At 45.0% G+C, this 22,300-nt stretch overlaps 14 non-coding genes across 14 annotated transcripts; 9 read left to right on the forward strand and 5 right to left on the reverse strand.

Moving 5' to 3' along the window:
• The first annotated feature begins 82 nt into the window (after nucleotides 1-82).
• Nucleotides 83-154, forward strand: trnag-ucc (transfer RNA glycine (anticodon UCC)). Its single transcript has one exon. It is a non-coding gene; the product is annotated as a tRNA-Gly (tRNA).
• Nucleotides 155-1,163: 1,009 nt separating this feature from the next.
• On the forward strand, nucleotides 1,164-1,235 carry trnag-ucc (transfer RNA glycine (anticodon UCC)). The gene has a single exon. It is a non-coding gene; the product is annotated as a tRNA-Gly (tRNA).
• Nucleotides 1,236-1,322: 87 nt separating this feature from the next.
• Nucleotides 1,323-1,394, reverse strand: trnad-guc (transfer RNA aspartic acid (anticodon GUC)). The gene has a single exon. It is a non-coding gene; the product is annotated as a tRNA-Asp (tRNA).
• An 850-nt stretch (nucleotides 1,395-2,244) lies between these two features.
• Nucleotides 2,245-2,316, forward strand: trnag-ucc (transfer RNA glycine (anticodon UCC)). The gene has a single exon. It is a non-coding gene; the product is annotated as a tRNA-Gly (tRNA).
• Nucleotides 2,317-3,325: 1,009 nt separating this feature from the next.
• Nucleotides 3,326-3,397, forward strand: trnag-ucc (transfer RNA glycine (anticodon UCC)). The gene has a single exon. It is a non-coding gene; the product is annotated as a tRNA-Gly (tRNA).
• Nucleotides 3,398-4,406: 1,009 nt separating this feature from the next.
• Nucleotides 4,407-4,478, forward strand: trnag-ucc (transfer RNA glycine (anticodon UCC)). The gene has a single exon. It is a non-coding gene; the product is annotated as a tRNA-Gly (tRNA).
• An 87-nt stretch (nucleotides 4,479-4,565) lies between these two features.
• On the reverse strand, nucleotides 4,566-4,637 carry trnad-guc (transfer RNA aspartic acid (anticodon GUC)). Its single transcript has one exon. It is a non-coding gene; the product is annotated as a tRNA-Asp (tRNA).
• An 850-nt stretch (nucleotides 4,638-5,487) lies between these two features.
• trnag-ucc (transfer RNA glycine (anticodon UCC)) lies at nucleotides 5,488-5,559 on the forward strand. The gene has a single exon. It is a non-coding gene; the product is annotated as a tRNA-Gly (tRNA).
• An 87-nt stretch (nucleotides 5,560-5,646) lies between these two features.
• On the reverse strand, nucleotides 5,647-5,718 carry trnad-guc (transfer RNA aspartic acid (anticodon GUC)). Its single transcript has one exon. It is a non-coding gene; the product is annotated as a tRNA-Asp (tRNA).
• An 850-nt stretch (nucleotides 5,719-6,568) lies between these two features.
• On the forward strand, nucleotides 6,569-6,640 carry trnag-ucc (transfer RNA glycine (anticodon UCC)). Its single transcript has one exon. It is a non-coding gene; the product is annotated as a tRNA-Gly (tRNA).
• Nucleotides 6,641-6,727: 87 nt separating this feature from the next.
• On the reverse strand, nucleotides 6,728-6,799 carry trnad-guc (transfer RNA aspartic acid (anticodon GUC)). Its single transcript has one exon. It is a non-coding gene; the product is annotated as a tRNA-Asp (tRNA).
• An 850-nt stretch (nucleotides 6,800-7,649) lies between these two features.
• On the forward strand, nucleotides 7,650-7,721 carry trnag-ucc (transfer RNA glycine (anticodon UCC)). Its single transcript has one exon. It is a non-coding gene; the product is annotated as a tRNA-Gly (tRNA).
• Nucleotides 7,722-7,808: 87 nt separating this feature from the next.
• trnad-guc (transfer RNA aspartic acid (anticodon GUC)) lies at nucleotides 7,809-7,880 on the reverse strand. Its single transcript has one exon. It is a non-coding gene; the product is annotated as a tRNA-Asp (tRNA).
• Nucleotides 7,881-8,730: 850 nt separating this feature from the next.
• trnag-ucc (transfer RNA glycine (anticodon UCC)) lies at nucleotides 8,731-8,802 on the forward strand. Its single transcript has one exon. It is a non-coding gene; the product is annotated as a tRNA-Gly (tRNA).
• Nucleotides 8,803-22,300: the final 13,498 nt, after the last annotated feature.

Below are 22,300 nucleotides of genomic sequence, written 5' to 3' on the forward strand. Positions count from 1 at the left end.
TTTCGGTGCCGAACCCGGACAAAGAGGGATCCTTGGTTGAAGGCAGTCCTTTTTGAGTTCTTCTGGCAAAAGCTGCCCGCAAGCGTTGGTGGTATAGTGGTGAGCATAGCTGCCTTCCAAGCAGTTGACCCGGGTTCGATTCCCGGCCAACGCATTTTCCTTTGGCTGCTGTATACGTCACGTCGGCCCATGACGCGCTTGTTAAAGGCAACCAACCGAAAAGTAAAAGGCAGACAAGGGCCTCCCCGTCGGGGAATCGAACCCCGGTCTTCCGCGTGACAGGCGGAGATACTGTCCAATATACTAACGAGGAGCTGCGGAGCTAAGTTGCCCGCTCCTGCCCCACGCAGATCAGCCACGTAATCCGGTCCTAGCAGCATTGTCTGCAGCGCTGCCACTAAAGACCTTGGCAGACAGCAAGAGGAGGGCTGAAAACTGGGCTTGGACAGCTTTTTCTTCATTAATACTCCTTGCTTCTTTCTCAGTCTTGCACTGGTCATCAGCAGTAACTTGAACAGTGCATCACACAGGAGAACGTGATTAGCATGTTTTGCAGCAAACAAAGCACGCCATTCATTCTTACACACAGCCCAGCTTTTACTCCACAAAATGTCAGCTTGCCCTTTCACGAGCTGCATCCAGTCAACCCTTGCAATGACATTCAAACCGGGGGAGCTCATTACAGTGAACACTGGCTGACAGAAGATGAGAACTCCACCACTGCAGAGTGAAATTATCCACCTCTGTTGTTTTTTGGTGAGCTTGTGCCGTCGAACGATTTATCCAACCTCAACGTCGGAAAAAGATGGGATCCATACTTGACATTTTTGTTTTTCGCCCCCCACACAAAGAAACTCCTTGCTTGAAAGCTTTCATTTTCTACACTTCTGTGAGAGGATGTCCACAAGCGTTGGTAACATAGTGGTGAGCACAGCTGGCTTCCAAGCAGATTCCCAGCCAATGTGTTCCTTTTGGCTTCCGTTATGCTACATGGCCGGGCGGCACTCTTGTGAAGATGTCCCTGTGACATGTGGGTAGATCGGTGCATTTTGCGAAGGTTAGGATCCCTATGCCGAACATGTTTCGGTGCCGAACCCGGACAAAGAGGGATCCTTGGTTGAAGGCAGTCCTTTTTGAGTTCTTCTGGCAAAAGCTGCCCGCAAGCGTTGGTGGTATAGTGGTGAGCATAGCTGCCTTCCAAGCAGTTGACCCGGGTTCGATTCCCGGCCAACGCATTTTCCTTTGGCTGCTGTATACGTCACGTCGGCCGATGACGCGCTTGTTAAAGGCAACCAACCGAAAAGTAAAAGGCAGACAAGGGCCTCCCCATCGGGGAATCGAACCCCGGTCTTCCGCGTGACAGGCGGAGATACTGTCCACTATACTAACGAGGAGCTGCGGAGCTAAGTTGCCCGCTCCTGCCCCACGCAGATCAGCCACGTAATCCGGTCCTAGCAGCATTGTCTGCAGCGCTGCCACTAAAGACCTTGGCAGACAGCAAGAGGAGGGCTGAAAACTGGGCTTGGACAGCTTTTTCTTCATTAATACTCCTTGCTTCTTTCTCAGTCTTGCACTGGTCATCAGCAGTAACTTGAACAGTGCATCACACAGGAGAACGTGATTAGCATGTTTTGCAGCAAACAAAGCACGCCATTCATTCTTACACACAGCCCAGCTTTTACTCCACAAAATGTCAGCTTGCCCTTTCACGAGCTGCATCCAGTCAACCCTTGCAATGACATTCAAACCGGGGGAGCTCATTACAGTGAACACTGGCTGACAGAAGATGAGAACTCCACCACTGCAGAGTGAAATTATCCACCTCTGTTGTTTTTTGGTGAGCTTGTGCCGTCGAACGATTTATCCAACCTCAACGTCGGAAATAGATGGGATCCATACTTGACATTTTTGTTTTTCGCCCCCCACACAAAGAAACTCCTTGCTTGAAAGCTTTCATTTTCTACACTTCTGTGAGAGGATGTCCACAAGCGTTGGTAACATAGTGGTGAGCACAGCTGGCTTCCTAGCAGATTCCCAGCCAATGTGTTCCTTTTGGCTTCCGTTATGCTACATGGCCGGGCGGCACTCTTGTGAGGATGTCCCTGTGACATGTGGGTAGATCGGTGCATTTTGCGAAGGTTAGGATCCCTATGCCGAACATGTTTCGGTGCCGAACCCGGACAAAGAGGGATCCTTGGTTGAAGGCAGTCCTTTTTGAGTTCTTCTGGCAAAAGCTGCCCGCAAGCGTTGGTGGTATAGTGGTGAGCATAGCTGCCTTCCAAGCAGTTGACCCGGGTTTGATTCCCGGCCAACGCATTTTCCTTTGGCTGCTGTATACGTCACGTCGGCCGACGACGCGCCTGTTAAAGGCAACCAACCGAAAAGTAAAAGGCAGACATGGGCCTCCCCGTCGGAGAATCGAACCCAGTTCTTCCGCGTGACAGGCGGAGATACTGTCCACTATACTAACGAGGAGCTGCGGAGCTACGGTGCCCGCTCCTGCCCCACGCAGATCAGCCACGTAATCCGGTCCTAGCAGCATTGTCTGCAGCGCTGCCACTAAAGACCTTGGCAGACAGCAAGAGGAGGGCTGAAAACTGGGCTTGGACAGCTTTTTCTTCATTAATACTCCTTGCTTCTTTCTCAGTCTTGCACTGGTCATCAGCAGTAACTTGAACAGTGCATCACACAGGAGAACGTGATTAGCATGTTTTGGAGCAAACAAAGCACGCCATTCATTCTTACACACAGCCCAGCTTTTACTCCACAAAATGTCAGCTTGCCCTTTCACGAGCTGCATCCAGTCAACCCTTGCAATGACATTCAAACCGGGGGAGCTCATTACAGAGAACACTGGCTGACAGAAGATGAGAACTCCACCACTGCAGAGTGAAATTATCCACCTCTGTTGTTTTTTGGTGAGCTTGTGCCGTCGAACGATTTATCCAACCTCAACGTCGGAAAAAGATGGGATCCATACTTGACATTTTTGTTTTTCGCCCCCCACACAAAGAAACTCCTTGCTTGAAAGCTTTCATTTTCTACACTTCTGTGAGAGGATGTCCACAAGCGTTGGTAACATAGTGGTGAGCACAGCTGGCTTCCAAGCAGATTCCCAGCCAATGTGTTCCTTTTGGCTTCCGTTATGCTACATGGCCAGGCGGCACTCTTGTGAAGATGTCCCTGTGACATGTGGGTAGATCGGTGCATTTTGCGAAGGTTAGGATCCCTATGCCGAACATGTTTCGGTGCCGAACCCGGACAAAGAGGGATCCTTGGTTGAAGGCAGTCCTTTTTGAGTTCTTCTGGCAAAAGCTGCCCGCAAGCGTTGGTGGTATAGTGGTGAGCATAGCTGCCTTCCAAGCAGTTGACCCGGGTTCGATTCCCGGCCAACGCATTTTCCTTTGGCTGCTGTATACGTCACGTCGGCCGATGACGCGCTTGTTAAAGGCAACCAACCGAAAAGTAAAAGGCAGACAAGGGCCTCCCCGTCGGGGAATCGAACCTCGGTCTTCCGCGTGACAGGCGGAGATACTGTCCACTATACTAACGAGGAGCTGCGGAGCTAAGGTGCCCGCTCCTGCCCCACGCAGATCAGCCACGTAATCCGGTCCTAGCAGCATTGTCTGCAGCGCTGCCACTAAAGACCTTGGCAGACAGCAAGAGGAGGGCTGAAAACTGGGCTTGGACAGCTTTTTCTTCATTAATACTCCTTGCTTCTTTCTCAGTCTTGCACTGGTCATCAGCAGTAACTTGAACAGTGCATCACACAGGAGAACGTGATTAGCATGTTTTGCAGCAAACAAAGCACGCCATTCATTCTTACACACAGCCCAGCTTTTACTCCACAAAATGTCAGCTTGCCCTTTCACGAGCTGCATGCAGTCAACCCTTGCAATGACATTCAAACCGGGGGAGCTCATTACAGTGAACACTGGCTGACAGAAGATGAGAACTCCACCACTGCAGAGTGAAATTATCCACCTCTGTTGTTTTTTGGTGAGCTTGTGCCGTCGAACGATTTATCCAACCTCAACGTCGGAAAAAGATGGGATCCATACTTGACATTTTTGTTTTTCGCCCCCCACACAAAGAAACTCCTTGCTTGAAAGCTTTCATTTTCTACACTTCTGTGAGAGGATGTCCACAAGCGTTGGTAACATAGTGGTGAGCACAGCTGGCTTCCAAGCAGATTCCCAGCCAATGTGTTCCTTTTGGCTTCCGTTATGCTACATGGCCGGGCGGCACTCTTGTGAGGATGTCCCTGTGACATGTGGGTAGATCGGTGCATTTTGCGAAGGTTAGGATCCCTATGCCGAACATGTTTCGGTGCCGAACCCGGACAAAGAGGGATCCTTGGTTGAAGGAAGTCCTTTTTGAGTTCTTCTGGCAAAAGCTGCCCGCAAGCGTTGGTGGTATAGTGGTGAGCATAGCTGCCTTCCAAGCAGTTGACCCGGGTTCGATGCCCGGCCAACGCATTTTCCTTTGGCTGCTGTATACGTCACGTCGGCCGATGACGCGCTTGTTAAAGGCAACCAACCGAAAAGTAAAAGGCAGACATGGGCCTCCCCGTCGGGGAATCGAACCCCGGTCTTCCGCGTGACAGGCGGAGATACTGTCCACTATACTAACGAGGAGCTGCAGAGCTAAGTTGCCCGCTCCTGCCCCACGCAGATCAGCCACGTAATCCGGTCCTAGCAGCATTGTCTGCAGCGCTGCCACTAAAGACCTTGGCAGACAGCAAGAGGAGGGCTGAAAACTGGGCTTGGACAGCTTTTTCTTCATTAATACTCCTTGCTTCTTTCTCAGTCTTGCACTGGTCATCAGCAGTAACTTGAACAGTGCATCACACAGGAGAACGTGATTAGCATGTTTTGCAGCAAACAAAGCACGCCATTCATTCTTACACACAGCCCAGCTTTTACTCCACAAAATGTCAGCTTGCCCTTTCACGAGCTGCATCCAGTCAACCCTTGCAATGACATTCAAACCGGGGGAGCTCATTACAGTGAACACTGGCTGACAGAAGATGAGAACTCCACCACTGCAGAGTGAAATTATCCACCTCTGTTGTTTTTTGGTGAGCTTGTGCCGTCGAACGATTTATCCAACCTAAACGTCGGAAAAAGATGGGATCCATACTTGACATTTTTGTTTTTCGCCCCCCACACAAAGAAACTCCTTGCTTGAAAGCTTTCATTTTCTACACTTCTGTGAGAGGATGTCCACAAGCGTTGGTAACATAGTGGTGAGCACAGCTGGCTTCCAAGCAGATTCCCAGCCAATGTGTTCCTTTTGGCTTCCGTTATGCTACATGGCCGGGCGGCACTCTTGTGAGGATGTCCCTGTGACATGTGGGTAGATCGGTGCATTTTGCGAAGGTTAGGATCCCTATGCCGAACATGTTTCGGTGCCGAACCCGGACAAAGAGGGATCCTTGGTTGAAGGCAGTCCTTTTTGAGTTCTTCTGGCAAAAGCTGCCCGCAAGCGTTGGTGGTATAGTGGTGAGCATAGCTGCCTTCCAAGCAGTTGACCCGGGTTCGATTCCCGGCCAACGCATTTTCCTTTGGCTGCTGTATACGTCACGTCGGCCGATGACGCGCTTGTTAAAGGCAACCAACCGAAAAGTAAAAGGCAGACAAGGGCCTCCCCGTCGGGGAATCGAACCCCGGTCTTCCGCGTGACAGGCGGAGATACTGTCCACTATACTAACGAGGAGCTGCGGAGCTAAGGTGCCTGCTCCTGCCCCACGCAGATCAGCCAAGTAATCCGGTCCTAGCAGCATTGTCTGCAGCGCTGCCACTAAAGACCTTGGCAGACAGCAAGAGGAGGGCTGAAAACTGGGCTTGGACAGCTTTTTCTTCATTAATACTCCTTGCTTCTTTCTCAGTCTTGCACTGGTCATCAGCAGTAACTTGAACAGTGCATCACACAGGAGAACGTGATTAGCATGTTTTGCAGCAAACAAAGCATGCCATTCATTCTTACACACAGCCCAGCTTTTACACCACAAAATGTCAGCTTGCCCTTTCACGAGCTGCATCCAGTCAACCCTTGCAATGACATTCAAACCGGGGGAGCTCATTACAGTGAACACTGGCTGACAGAAGATGAGAACTCCTCCACTGCAGAGTGAAATTATCCACCTCTGTTGTTTTTTGGTGAGCTTGTGCCGTCGAACGATTTATCCAACCTCAACGTCGGAAAAAGATGGGATCAATACTTGACATTTTTGTTTTTCACCCCCCACACAAAGAAACTCCTTGCTTGAAAGCTTTCATTTTCTACACTTCTGTGAGAGGATGTCCACAAGCGTTGGTAACATAGTGGTGAGCACAGCTGGCTTCCAAGCAGATTCCCAGCCAATGTGTTCCTTTTGGCTTCCGTTATGCTACATGGCCGGGCGGCACTCTTGTGAAGATGTCCCTGTGACATGTGGGTAGATCGGTGCATTTTGCGAAGGTTAGGATCCCTATGCCGAACATGTTTCGGTGCCGAACCCGGACAAAGAGGGATCCTTGGTTGAAGGCAGTCCTTTTTGAGTTCTTCTGGCAAAAGCTGCCCGCAAGCGTTGGTGGTATAGTGGTGAGCATAGCTGCCTTCCAAGCAGTTGACCCGGGTTCGATTCCCGGCCAACGCATTTTCCTTTGGCTGCTGTATACGTCACGTCGGCCGATGACGCGCTTGTTAAAGGCAACCAACCGAAAAGTAAAAGGCAGACAAGGGCCTCCCCGTCGGTGAATCGAACCCCGGTCTTCCGCGTGACAGGCGGAAATACTGTCCACTATACTAACGAGGAGCTGCAGTGCTAAAGTGCCCGCTCCTGCCCCACGCAGATCAGCCACGTAATCCGGTCCTAGCAGCATTGTCTGCAGCGCTGCCACTAAAGACCTTGGCAGACAGCAAGAGGAGGGCTGAAAACTGGGCTTGGACAGCTTTTTCTTCATTAATACTCCTTGCTTCTTTCTCAGTCTTGCACTGGTCATCAGCAGTAACTTGAACAGTGCATCACACAGGAGAACGTGATTAGCATGTTTTGCAGCAAACAAAGCACGCCATTCATTCTTACACACAGCCCAGCTTTTACTCCACAAAATGTCAGCTTGCCCTTTCACGAGCTGCATTCAGTCAACCCTTGCATCGACATTCAAACCGGGGGAGCTCATTACAGTGAACACTGGCTGACAGAAGATGAGAACTCCACCACTGCAGAGTGAAATTATCCACCTCTGTTGTTTTTTGGTGAGCTTGTGCCGTCGAACGATTTATCCAACCTCAACGTCGGAAAAAGATGGGATCCATACTTGACATTTTTGTTTTTCGCCCCCCACACAAAGAAACTCCTTGGTTGAAAGCTTTCATTTTCTACACTTCTGTGAGAGGATGTCCACAAGCGTTGGTAACATAGTGGTGAGCACAGCTGGCTTCCAAGCAGATTCCCAGCCAATGTGTTCCTTTTGGCTTCCGTTATGCTACATGGCCGGGCGGCACTCTTGTGAAGATGTCCCTGTGACATGTGGGTAGATCGGTGCATTTTGCGAAGGTTAGGATCCCTATGCCGAACATGTTTCGGTGCCGAACCCGGACAAAGAGGGATCCTTGGTTGAAGGCAGTCCTTTTTGAGTTCTTCTGGCAAAAGCTACCCGCAAGCGTTGGTGGTATAGTGGTGAGCATAGCTACCTTCCAAGCAGTTGACCGGGGTTCGATTCCCGGCCAACGCATTTTCCTTTGGCTGCTGTATACGTCACGTCGGCCGATGACGCGCTTGTTAAAGGCAACCAACCGAAAAGTAAAAGGCAGACAAGGGCCTCCCCGCCGGGGAATCGAACCCCGGTCTTCCGCGTGACAGGCGGAGATACTGTCCACTATACTAACGAGGAGCTGCGGAGCTAAGGTCCCCGCTCCTGCCCCACGCAGATCAGCCACGTAATCCGGTCCTAGCAGCATTGTCTGCAGCGCTGCCACTAAAGACCTTGGCAGACAGCAAGAGGAGGGCTGAAAACTGGGCTTGGACAGCTTTTTCTTCATTAATTCTCCTTGCTTCTTTCTCAGTCTTGCACTGGTCATCAGCAGTAACTTGAACAGTGCATCACACAGGAGAACGTGATTAGCATGTTTTGCAGCAAACAAAGCATGCCATTCATTCTTACACACAGCCCAGCTTTTACACCACAAAATGTCAGCTTGCCCTTTCACGAGCTGCATCCAGTCAACCCTTGCAATGACATTCAAACCGGGGGAGCTCATTACAGTGAACACTGGCTGACAGAAGATGAGAACTCCACCACTGCAGAGTGAAATTATCCACCTCTGTTGTTTTTTGGTGAGCTTGTGCCGTCGAACGATTTATCCAACCTCAACGTCGGAAAAAGATGGGATCCATACTTGACATTTTTGTTTTTCGCCCCCCACACAAAGAAACTCCTTGCTTGAAAGCTTTTATTTTCTACACTTCTGTGAGAGGATGTCCACAAGCGTTGGTAACATAGTGGTGAGCACAGCTGGCTTCCAAGCAGATTCCCAGCTAATGTGTTCCTTTTGGCTTCCGTTATGCTACATGGCCGGGCGGCACTCTTGTGAAGATGTCCCTGTGACATGTGGGTAGATCGGTGCATTTTGCGAAGGTTAGGATCCCTATGCCGAACATGTTTCGGTGCCGAACCCGGACAAAGAGGGATCCTTGGTTGAAGGCAGTCCTTTTTGAGTTCTTCTGGCAAAAGCTACCTGCAAGCGTTTGTGGTATAGTGGTGAGCATAGCTGCCTTCCAAGCAGTTGACCTGGGTTCGATTCCCGGCGAACGCATTTTCCTTTGGCTGCTGTATACGTCACGTCGGCCGATGACGCGCTTGTTAAAGGCAACCAACCGAAAAGTAAAAGGCAGACAAGGGCCTCCCCGTCAGGGAATCAAACCCCGGTCTTCCGCGTGACAGGCGGAGATAATGTCCACTATACTAACGAGGAGCTGCGGAGCTAAGGTGCCCGCTCCTGCCCCACGCAGATCAGCCACGTAATCCGGTCCTAGCAGCATTGTCTGCAGCGCTGCCACTAAAGACCTTGGCAGACAGCAAGAGGAGGGCTGAAAACTGGGCTTGGACAGCTTTTTCTTCATTAATACTCCTTGCTTCTTTCTCAGTCTTGCACTGGTCATCAGCAGTAACTTGAACAGTGCATCACACAGGAGAACGTGATTAGCATGTTTTGCAGCAAACAAAGCACACCATTCATTCTTACACACAGCCCAGCTTTTACACCACAAAATGTCAGCTTGCCCTTTCACGAGCTGCATCCAGTCAACCCTTGCAATGACATTCAAACCGGGGGAGCTCATTACAGTGAACACTGGCTGACAGAAGATGAGAACTCCACCACTGCAGAGTGAAATTATCCACCTCTGTTGTTTTTTGGTGAGCTTGTGCCGTCGAACGATTTATCCAACCTCAACGTCGGAAAAAGATGGGATCCATACTTGACATTTTTGTTTTTCGCCCCCCACACAAAGAAACTCCTTGGTTGAAAGCTTTCATTTTCTACACTTCTGTGAGAGGATGTCCACAAGCGTTGGTAACATAGTGGTGAGCACAGCTGGCTTCCAAGCAGAAGACAAGGAGTCTGAATAAAGGCAGTGCTCCACACAGAGATCTGATTACCATCCAGTCTGTCTTGAATGACATGAAGAAATACAACAAACTGAGATAAGCAACTGTACATACAGAAGAACTTTGGCAACATCTCTGAGATGCTTCAAAAAACCGACCTCCCTGCTGAAAAATCCAGCTTAAACCAGCCTAGGCTGGTTGGCTGGTTTTAGCTGGTCAACCAGGCTGGTTTTAGAGGGGTTTTTGCCATTTCCAGGCTGGTTTCCAGCCATTTCCAGCCTGGTCTTAGCTGGTCAGGCTGGAAAATGACCTGCTAAATCCAGCTAAAACCAGCTTGACCAGCCTGGTTTAAGCTGGACATAGCTAGTTTTGGCTGGGCTCCCAGCCTGGCTAGGCTGGTCAAGCTGGTTTTAGCTGGTCATCTTTTTGACACTTCCTAATCTGCAATTGCCTCTCTGGAATTACCACTAACTGTACCCAAAAAAAAAAAAAAAAAAAAAAAAAAAAAAAAAACTAATACTAATACTACTAATACTTTCCTTCTTAGACTTTACAGACCTGAAACTTGCCTATAGCACTTATTCATTGTTGCTCTTATAGTTGTGTAAATTTCTTCCTTGTCCTCATTTGTAAGTTGCTTTGGATAAAAGCGTCTGCTAAATGACTAAATGTATATATATATATATATATATATATATATATATATATATATATATATATATATATATATATATATATATATAAAGATAGAGAGAGAGCGGGCGAGAGCCATTAAATGTTCAATTGTATTTATTGAAATTGTTGACATCAAAACTTTTAAAGCAGTTGAACGGACTAATGACTCTGGTATTTATTTTATGTTCTTGTATGTGTGGTGCTGTTTTGTCTTTGTCTTCAAATAGATAGTCTGTTGACTATCTCCTGAACATTTACTGACTAGTAATCATGCTGTCTGTGATGTTGGCTCCTTACAGTCATCCAACAGAATTTCACTTCATTTTGATGGGCCTAGTGTGACAACAGATGAGCAGATACATGTAACTTAAAGTAAAATAACTGTCTACAGAAAGTTAGGTTAAATGCAACGAATAGTTAATTGAACACTCTTGCAAATACATGTATGATCACAACCTCCCGTATGATCTGGTGATAATACTTTTGTTTGATAGTAATGTATAGTGTCTATATGGTATCTGTAAATGTTTAGTGTGAAATTGTTGGACAACCACCATACACACATTAAACAGCAAAATAAACATGCCTATAGCTTACTAAAAGCCTTTATGTCTGTTCATATATTTTATATAAATGCAGAGCATCAAAACCCATGGGATTTTATCAGCCACTCACCATCAGAGTCCTCAGTGGAAGCTGAGAAGAGCAGAAGAGGAAGCCAAGCAAGAGATGCCAAAAAAAGGGGGAAGGAAATAATGTGTTGTTTTGCTGTTTGAGTATTGGCAGGCGCAGTGGGTAGCACAATCGCCTCACCACAAGAAGGTCGCTGGTTCGAGCCTCGGCTGGGTCAGTTGGCATTTCTGTGTGGAGTTTGCATGTTCTCCCCATGTTAGCGTGGGTTTCCTCCGGGTGCTCCCACAAGTCCAAAAATATGTGGTGACATTGGGTAAGCTAAAATTGTCCGTAGTATATGTGTGTGAATGAGTGTGTATGGATGTTTCCCAGTGATGGGTTGCAGCTGGGTGGCAACACAGTGGCACAGTAGGTAGTGCTGTTTCCTCACAGCAAGAAGGTTGCTGGTTCGAGCCTCGGCTGGGTCAGTTGGCATTTCTGCGTGGAGTTCTCCCTGCGTTCGCGTGGGTTTCCTCCGGGTGCTCCGGTTTCCCTCACAGTCCAAAGACATGCGGTACAGGTGAATTGGGTAGATTAAATTGTCCGTAGTGTATGCGTGTGTATGGGTGTGTATGGATGTTTCCCAGAGATGGGTTGCAGCTGGAAGGACATCCACTGCGTAAAACATATGCTGGATAAGTTGGTGGTTCATTCCACTGTGGCGACCCCAGATTAACAAAAGGACGAAGCCGAAGAGAAAATGAATGAGTATAGGCAATGATAGACAACACAATGTTTGATTAAGATGAAGTGTTTTAAAATGCTGATGTATTAAAATAAAGTTTACAAAGTAAAGAAATATATTGTGTGTTTGTATATTTATTTTACTGCCTTCAAGATTTTACATTGTAAACTAAAGGGAACAAGGGGGGAACAAATGTTGTATTTACCCTTTAACTACAGGTAACAAGGGAGGAACAATGCTTCACTTTAATTTACAACCCTCAAATGTGGTATTTACCCTGTAAGTACAGGGAACAAGGGGGTAACAAGGGAGGAACAATGCTTCACTTTAATCTTACAACCCTCAAATGTGGTATTTACCCTGTAAGTACAGGGAACAAGGGGGTAACAAGGGATGAACAATGCTTCACTTTAATTTACAACCCTCAAATGTGGTATTTACCCTGTAAGTACAGGGATCAAGGGTGTAACAAGGGAGGAACAATGTTTCACTTTAATTTACAACCCTCAAATGTGGTATTTACCCTTTAAGTACAGGGAACAAGGAGGGAACAAATACTGTATTCACCTATTAACTACAGGGAACAAAGAGGGAAGAAGCTGAATCTTCAACACACTAGTGTATACTTGAACACTAAGAACAGGGTAAACTACAGCAGCAGTTTTTATTGATTGAAGACCAAATTACTACATTTTTCTATAAAGCATCTGTAACCCAGGTTACCAACAGAAACAGGATTAGAATTAATTAATTAAATATGCTGAACTTATAGTTTTCTCTTTCTGTTTTACAAATTACCTTTATAGCCAATTAGAATACATTAAAATATATATTTTTTTTTACCTGTAAAAGCGATCTAAAAGAGTTTAGAATATCATGTGACGTCTTTCCGGTTCCGATCACTGACGCGGGTAGAATTCGCGCGCACTCGCATCGGCGGAGCAGACGAGAGCAGACGCAGATTTAGATTCTCTCTCTACATTAAGTTGTATTGAACTAGAAAATAAGAGATTTTTTGATTTAATGTTGAATTATATGTGTCTAAAGACAATATAGAAGGAAGTGATGCTAGAAGAAACCGTTTATGTGAGATAAATATAGTTTAATTAGTTAATGATTGCGACGGAGCTGATTACAAGCAGCCTGGCTAATGTGTAACTAGCTTTATTAGGAGATCGTCTGAAAGGAAACGCGATTAAAGTTAAATGCTGAAAAAGCAAAAGGATTGAGTGAAGAATTTCTTCACATTAAAAAGATTAAAAGTTCATCTGGTTTTGGTGAGTTAACTTTTGTTTCATTTATTAGTTAATAAATGTAAATGTATTAGAAATAGTGCTCATGCAAAGTCAAATGTAAGTGAATGTCTATTCTAAGTTCATTTAATTCTTAATGATATTATAAGAAAATGTGAATATAGTTTTATATGTGAAATGTAATTCCTATTTTGATGCTGTAATAGATACCATATGTGTGTTATGAAATTTATATTAATGATGATTTTGTGACCTTGTTTTCAAGGTCAGGTTTTTTTGTTGTTGTTGTTGTTTGTTTGTTTTATTTTACCTCCTTTACCTGGATTGGTGCCATCGTTGTGCTCCTGTGTGATCTGTTGATTTGATGCTGGATTGGGATTGGAGCTTATTGGATTCTGGATTCGTTCTAACTCCTGTGTTCGCTAAAGGGGTTGGGACTGGCGAGCCATACGAATCGAACTTCAAATTGTCATTGTGTGAAACTGATACTTGTTGCCGATCAGGATGGTAGGAAACTGAACTACAAGCACACACAGTCGTTCAATGATTTCTTTTGGGAAAAGGATTCACTCACAGAGGAGAAACTGAGTGACAGACATTTCGTTGTTGCTCCTTGAGATATTTTATATTCACTAAAAAGGTGAATATACACATACTGACTGTTTTTTGCAGGAAAAGAAAAGACTTTTAAGAAACTGAATTTATTGAAAGAAAAGAGAGAACTGTGAAGTGATTACAAGTGAACTGTTTTATTGGTTTGTTATTTCATTTATTGTTGATATACCAAGTGGTAATAGGTTTGGTTTTGTTTTATTAGTTTTTTTTTTTCAAACTTGCACAGATTAGAGAAGTAGAATACATACACAAAATTGAGAAATTAATTCAGAAAATAACTTCTTTAATATTTTATTTCATCAAGATTGAATTCTTTACTTACAAGGGAAATTTGTTTTATTGATAAAGAGTGAAGTTTATTTATTTTTTTTTCTGAGAAATTGAAAAGAGTTGAAAGTGAAACCTGTGAAAACATAGGATTATTTTAGTTATATTACATCAACAGTATTGAGTAAAGGTGGTTATACTTACCTAAAATATACTTACCTGTTGAGTAAATTCTGGATTTGAAACCTGAAATCAAAAGAGAAACATTTGTGAAACATTATTTTATTATTTTATTTGATATTGAATATTTTTGTACCTTGTGACAATTTTATTTTTGTTTCTTATGATTTATTTGTTGATAAATTGAGATTTAACACTTGAATACAAGACAATACAATCAATTAAAAACCTTATTCGTTGTGTGAGTGGTTCATTATTGTTGTGACACCCTGGTTCTCTGCAGACGAATCTAGGCTTCTGATTTCACTGGTCCATATTCAAAGCCTTTCTCAGGAAAGTGTTACACATCAGCTATACATTTACTGAAATGCAACAGTTAGCCTCCCTGTGCAAACAGTAGTAAAGATGCGAGCCTGTTTTTATCTGTATTGAACCCTGACGGTAGGCCTATATCATGCAAAGTTATTTGTTGATAGTGAGTTATGGATCATTAAACTATCATTATGGATAGTGAGTTATGGTTCATTAAACACCCCATATAAAACCCAAACACTGAATAAGAGTAATGTACTCATGCAGGTGCATGTACAGTACATTTGCAGATAGCAATAGGTTGTCACCATCCTTGCATAATTCTTTATATGTATACAACACTTGAAGAAAGTACATTGTAAACGTAATATACTTACGCTGATCTTTGCGTGATGAATATATTATTGTTACTCCCCTATTAAACAAACATTATGGTTTGTTCTTTTACAATTTAAAGAAAAGTACAACGTTATTTCACTGTACTTACGCGGTACTTTCCATGCTCAATATCTGGTTGTTACCCCCTTATTACCCAAGCATTACAGTATACCTACGTAAACGTTATTTATACTTACACTATACGTACAGAAAAGTACACGGTTATTTCACTGTACTTACGCGGTAATTTTCGTGATGAACATCTGGTTGTTACCCCCTTATTACCCAAGCATTACGGTTTGTTCCCTTATACCTAAACATACGTTCATTATACTTACACAGTGCGTACAGAAAAGTAAACTGTAATTTCACTGTACTCACGCGGTATTTTGCGGGTTGTAAAAGAAAGCGTTACCGTAATTTGTAATATCTGACCAGATTTTTTGGGGGAAAAAAAGAATGAAGGGAATGCTTGTTTCCATTTAACCATTGGAATTGGAGGAACACTTTTATCTGCAGTTAAGATATTCCTGATATAATTGTTATAACATTTTTTATCCTTAATAGAAAGGCCCTTAATAGTAAGCTCTGGGTGAGAGCCAGATACAAGGTTATATTTTTTTGCGGTTTTATTAAGGTGAAGTAATTTTGGGGAAATACAATGAACAAATTTTTTGTATTCAATCAAAGTAATTTTTAAACCAAACGTATTAATAAATTCATTGTAATCATATAAGTCCCCTACACGATTTAATAAGTCTGTAACAAAAATTACTTCTTATTCCAAAATATGGACTTGTTTTTTAATAAAATATACTGATTGTTCCAGATAATACAAGAGTGGGGGAAAAGTTATGCTTATAAATCAGTTTACATGTATTCAAGACTTGTTTATGAAAATTTGACATCTTAATAGGAATTTTAGAACACTTAAAATCACAAGTTAATAAGAAGTGTAGGCCCCCATATTTTTCAAAGATTTGGGATAGAGAACCATAAGGAATTATTGTTATGAAGACCATTTTTGATCCAATTGATTTTAAAGATATTGTTAATAGTTTCGAAATCTAATGCATTTAATCCTCCTTCTGATATATTCCTAATTATTGTTTTTCTTTTAACATACTCTGTTTTGCCTGTCCAAATAAACCTAAATGAAACTTTGTCAAATGTGTTACACATCTTAGAATCTACATAAAGGGACAGTGCAGGGTATACAAGTCTGGAAATACCTTCAGCTTTTGAAATCAGTACTCTAACTCGAATCGATAAATTCCTTTGAAGCCAGCAATTAAAGATATTTTTTTTGTCTTTTGTAGCCTTTATGAAAAGTTGTCTGTAATCCGTTCTGAGGTTGATTTTCTATCTACAATACCTAAATATCTTACTGCCTTTTTAACTTGTATTCCCGCTATACTTAAATCGTCTATTTGGTGTACAGCCATTTGTCACATAACCAGCGATCGCTCTCCAGAGATTGCTGTTTCTCACACGAATACTAGGACTATGCTTTCGCCTTCTTCTGGACTGCATATGCGCACATGCACTTCTACCAAACACTCACGCCTGCTTACTCATCTAGCTTGATTACATTCGCACACCTGAGGACTTTCAGAGACTGATTAGAGACACTACATAAGCCACTCATTCACCCATCCTGTTGGCGGAGTCTTGTTAGCTGTTTCAGTTGCATTACTCCTTGCCTTGTTTCTGTCACGGTTTATGGATCTGTGTGTTCCTCCTGTATGTTATGTATCTTGCCTTGTGTGTTGTCATGTGTGAGGGTGTGTGTTTGTTTACCTTTTATGTTGACAGCGTGCTTTTGGATCAGCTGACTTAATCATCTTCCAGCTGGTCCTTATTTGCCTGGCTATATATTTCCTCATGTGGTGTGTTCTGGTTATCAGTCCGTTGTTTGTCTTGTTTCTGTCTGTTGTTTTCCAGAATCCTTCGTTGTTCATTGATGTCTTCATTGTGACCCGTGGCTCTCGTTCTGAACTTTCTTGTATCCAGTTCACTCCATTGATATCCTTTGTTTCATTTTCAGTTAATAAACACTTGCAATTGGATCCTTTTCTTCTATTGTCGTGACAGAACGGACTGATCTCACATGGATCCAGCGAGTATCCCCGGCTTGCAGGAGTTTGTTACGCAGGCCACCACACGCATGGATAGGCAAGATGAGCAGATGAACAACACCAGTCGCGCTATCCAAGCGTTGGTAAATAAGGTGTCTGAACTCACCACACAGCTGCAAAGTCTTCATACTGCTGGGGTGGTCCAGCAGCCTGTTGCAGCTAACATTAGTCCACCGGTAGTGTCCGTGTCTGATCAAGCTGCTCGATCTACCGAACCTCGCCTTCCACCTCCAGCCTTCTACTCCGGAGAACCGGAGTTGTGTCGTGCCTTTTTGGCGAAATGCTCGCTGTACTTCTCCTTGCAGCCTTCCTCCTTTCCCACGGAGGAATCGAAAGTAGCGTTTGCCATCACGCTTCTCACTGGAAGAGCGGCGCTTTGGGGAACAGCTGTGTGGGAGAAGAAACTCCCATGTTGTTCAACATTTAAAGCCTTTTCGGAGGAACTGAAAAAGGTTTTCGATCGAGCCGCGGCGGGCAGAGAGGCGGCCCGGATGCTCACGGAGTTGCAGCAGGGGCAACGGAGTGTTGCTGACTACTCCATTGAGTTCCGCACCCTGGCGGCGGAGAGTGAGTGGAACGCTCAGGCACAGTGGGACGTCTTTCTCCACGGGCTAGCAGACCGTGTAAAAGACGAGATCTTTGCTTTGGATCTTCCTAAAACCCTGGATGGACTCATTGATTTAGCCATCCGCGTGGATTCTCGTCTTCGGCTCCGTGAGAGACACACGCGACACACACACGCCTTGGAGAACTCCCCTCTTCCGGCTGCTACTGTTTTTCCGGGTCCAGTGGACACGCCCCTCTCGGAACCTGAACCCATGCAGATGGGCCGCTCTAGGCTGTCGCTGGAGGAGAAGCGCAGACGCCGCAGCGAGGGGCTGTGTTTGTACTGCGCTGGTGCGAATCACATCGCGGCTCATTGTCCCGTAAAAGCCAGAGCCCGTCAGTAGGTAAGAGGTTACTGACGGGTGGGGTATCTTTGGACAAATCCTCTCTTGCAGCCAAACTTTTGAAGGTTAAGTTGGAGTGGTCATCTGGGAATTTTATTACTAAAGCACTTATTGACTCTGGTGCGGAGGGAAATTTTATTGACTCTGATTTAGTTCAAAGACTTGGACTTCCTGTAATTTCTCTCTCGCAACCTATATCTGTTTATGCTCTCAATGGGTCCTCTCTTCCTTCCATTACTCATTCCACTGGTCCTATAAGATTGATCACATCTGGTAACCACACTGAAATTATTCATTTTTTTTTAACAGAAGCCCCTGTCACTCCAGTGGTCCTTGGGCATCCATGGCTGGTAATGCACAATCCACATATTAATTGGAGGCAGGAATCAATAATTTCTTGGCGTGAGAGCTGTCATGCTACGTGTCTGTTGTCTGCCTGTTCTTCTGTGTCTCGTTCTGTTTTTCAGGAGGAACACATGGATCTGTCAAACGTGCCCAGTGAGTACCTCGACCTGAAGAGAGTGTTCAGTAAGTCTCGAGCTGCTTCTCTGCCTCCACATCGTCCCTATGACTGTGCTATAGAGTTATTGCCAGGTACGTCTCCGCCTAAAGGCAAACTTTATTCGCTCTCTGCCCCAAAGAGGGAGGCCATGGAGAAATATATTTCTGATTCTCTAGCAGCTAAGATCATCCGTCCTTCTTCATCACCAGCAGGGGCGGGGTTTTTTTTTGTGAAAAAGAAAGATGGCTCCCTCCGTCCTTGTATTGACTATCGAGGGCTGAACGCTATCACGGTGAAGAATACTTATCCTTTGCCGCTGATGTCTTCTGCTTTCGAACGTCTGCAGGGGGCGTCCTTTTTCACAAAATTAGATCTCTGCAACGCTCACCATTTGGTCCGTATTCGAGAGGGCGATGAATGGAAGACTGCATTTAATACCTCCAGAGGGGCACTTTGAGTATTGCGTTCTTCCTTTCGGTCTGTCCAATGCCCCTGCAGTCTTCCAAGCATTCGTTAATGATGTGTTGAGAGATATGCTAGATCAGTTCATTTATGTTTACCTGGATGACATACTGATATTTTCTCATTCTCTCCAGGAACATATTCAACATGTCAGGCGAGTGCTTCAGAGGCTGCTAGAGAATGGGCTTTATGTCAAGGCGGAGAAATGCGTATTCCATGCACAGTCTGTTCCATTTCTGGGACATATCGTGTCGGTCGAGGGGATGCGCATGGATCCAGAGAAAGTTCAGGCTGTGGTAAATTGGCCAACCCCAGACTCCCGCAAGGCCCTGCAGAGGTTTCTTGGTTTTGCCAATTTTTACCGGCGTTTCATTCGCAACTTCAGCCAGCTCGCCGCGCCTCTGACTGCCTTAACCTCCATCAAGACTCCGTTCAGGTGGTCCAATGCAGCACAAGTTGCATTCGACCGACTGAAAAGCTGCTTTGTTTCAACCCCCATTCTCATTGCCCCTGATCCATCACGGCAGTTCGTGGTGGAGGTTGACGCATCAGAGGTGGGGGTCGGTGCTATCCTGTCCCAGCGCTCTTCCTCGGACAACAAGATGCATCCTTGCGCGTATTTTTCTCATCGTCTCAACAATGCAGAACGAAATTATGATATTGGTAATCGAGAGCTGCTGGCTGTCAAGCTTGCGTTGGAAGAGTGGCGTCATTGGCTAGAGGGTTCGGGGGTTCCCTTTATCGTTTGGACCGATCATAAAAATCTGGAGTACATCCAATCCGCCAAAAGATTGAACTCTAGGCAGGCACGGTGGGCTTTATTTTTCGGACGTTTCGATTTTTCCATCTCGTACCGACCAGGTTCCAAGAATGTTAAACCAGATGCACTTTCTCGAATTTTTGATCACTCCGAGCATGCATCATCTCCTGAAGCCATTGTGCCACGCAGACTTTTTATCTCTGCTGTCACCTGGGAGATCGAGTCAAGGGTCCGCATGGCCTTAGAAGGGGTAACGCCTCCGCCTGGATGCCCACCGGGTCGTTTATTTGTGCCAGAGGATTTACGGTCTGACGTCATACGTTGGGGTCACTCTTCCAAGTTGGCCTGTCATCCTGGGGTGAGTCGTACCTTGTCTCTAGTCAAACAACGATTCTGGTGGCCACTTATGGCTCGTGACATAAGGGAATTTGTGTTGGCTTGCTCAGTTTGTGCTGTTTCTAAGACTTCCAATCGCCCTCCCGCTGGACTTCTTCAGCCGCTGTCAGTGCCATCGAGACCCTGGTCCCATATTGCGCTAGATTTCGTTACGGGTCTCCCCCCCCTCCAACGGGAATAGGGTGATTTTGACCGTAGTGGACCGGTTTTCGAAAGCCACTCACTTTATCCCTCTGCCCAAATTACCATCAGCCAGAGAGACAGCGGTTGCTGTCATTGACCATGTCTTTCGTATTCATGGCCTCCCGACAGATGTGGTTTCTGACAGGGGGCCTCAGTTCATCTCTAAATTTTGGAGAGAGTTTTGTCATTTAATGGGGGCGACTGTAAGTCTTTCTTCTGGTTTCCACCCTCAGAGTAACGGTCAAACAGAGAGAGCCAACCAAGATCTTGAACGTATGTTACGATGTTTAGTCTCTCAGAATCCATCCTCCTGGAGCCAGCAGCTCTCATGGGTTGAGTACGCACATAACTCATTACCAGTGTCTGCCACGGGCCTCTTTCCGTTTGAGTGTAGTCTAGGGTACCAGCCACCTGCATTTCCCAGTCTGGAATCTGAAGTCGCGGTTCCCTCCGCCCACGCCTTTGTCCAGAGGTGTCGACGTACTTGGAACAGGGCCAGACAGACCCTCCTTCAAGTAGGTTTGCGCACCAAGGCTAAAGCCGACCGCCACCGGTCTAAGCCTCCCGTTTACGTTGTCGGTCAAAAAGTGTGGCTTTCATCTAGAAATATTCCTCTCCGCACCGTATGTAATAAACTTGCACCTAAATTCATTGGCCCGTTTTCTGTCACTAAAATCATTAGTCCAGTGGCAGTCCGCCTCAAACTTCCTCCAGCGTACAGGAGAATTCATCCCGTTTTTCATGTCTCTAAATTGAAGCCCGTTTTTCATACGGCCATTAATCCGCCTACTCCGGTCCCCCCCCGCCGCGTCTCGTAGAGGGGGAGACGGTTTATTCGGTTAAGCGCATTCTGGACTCGAGACAGAGGGGACGAGGATTCCAGTACTTGGTGGACTGGGAGGGTTACGGTCCAGAGGAGAGGAGTTGGGTTCCTGCAAGGGACATATTGGATCATTCTCTCATCGATGATTACAATCGCCAGGTAAGCTCTTCTGTGAGCGCCAAGAGGCGCTCTTAGGAGAGAGGGTACTGTCACGGTTTATGGATCTGTGTGTTCCTCCTGTATGTTATGTATCTTGCCTTGTGTGTTGTCATGTGTGAGGGTGTGTGTTTGTTTACCTTTTATGTTGACAGCGTGCTTTTGGATCAGCTGATGTCATCAGCTGACTTAATCATCTTCCAGCTGGTCCTTATTTGCCTGGCTATATATTTCCTCATGTGGTGTGTTCTGGTTATCAGTCCGTTGTTTGTCTTGTTTCTGTCTGTTGTTTTCCAGAATCCTTCGTTGTTCATTGATGTCTTCATTGTGACCCGTGGCTCTCGTTCTGAACTTTCTTGTATCCAGTTCACTCCATTGATATCCTTTGTTTCATTTTCAGTTAATAAACACTTGCAATTGGATCCTTTTCTTCTATTGTCGTGACAGTTTCCCCGTGTTTAGACTTCAGCCTTGTTTACCTTTTTATCTCCTGTTTAGCCGCCTGCCTTACGACCTATAGCCTGTTATACGATTACGATTCTGGACAGGTGTCATCTGCAAGCTGACTGATAGTTAATGTGGTACCTCCTATTTCAATACCTTTAATTTGAGAACAATGTACAGTATAAAGATTTAGGGTTTCTGCAACTAATAAAAATAAAAATGTAAAATTGGGCACCCTGCCTCTCCGAATAATAAAACGAGAAGAAGTACCACTGGATAAAGAAACACTGCTTGAAATATTATAATAAAATGTCTTAATCATTTTTTTAAATGTTGGGCTAAAACCAAAACAATTAAGTGTCTGATAAATAAAACTATGTTCAACTGTATCAAAGGCTTTGTAAAAATCTAAAAATAAAATTAAAGCCTCCTCATTTACTAACTCAGAGTAATCCAACAGATCTAATACCAATCTAATATTATTAGAAATATTTCTTACCTTCATAAATACAGATTGGGAGAGAGATATGATTTCCTCCAAACATGGTTTTAACATAGTAGCATATAATGATGCTAGTAATTTGTAATCGGAGTTGAGTAGCGTAATTGGACGCCAATTATCCAAGTAAAGATTGTCTTTATTCGGTTTTGAAATCAAAGTAATTACTCCCTGTTTCATAGATTCTGTAAGTTCTCCATTGGCAGCGCATTCAATGAACGTTTAAAATTAAGTCTCTTATTGTCATGGTCTGTCACCTGCATGTTGTCGTCACATTCATTTGTTTTGTTTTCTCAGCGCACATGGCGTTATTTTGACAGATCGCCATGCGCTCTGCTGTCTCACCCCACCCAC

Source organism: Danio rerio, chromosome 4 (assembly GCF_049306965.1).
Source record: "Danio rerio strain Tuebingen ecotype United States chromosome 4, GRCz12tu, whole genome shotgun sequence".
Classification (NCBI taxonomy): Eukaryota; Metazoa; Chordata; class Actinopteri; order Cypriniformes; family Danionidae; genus Danio; species Danio rerio.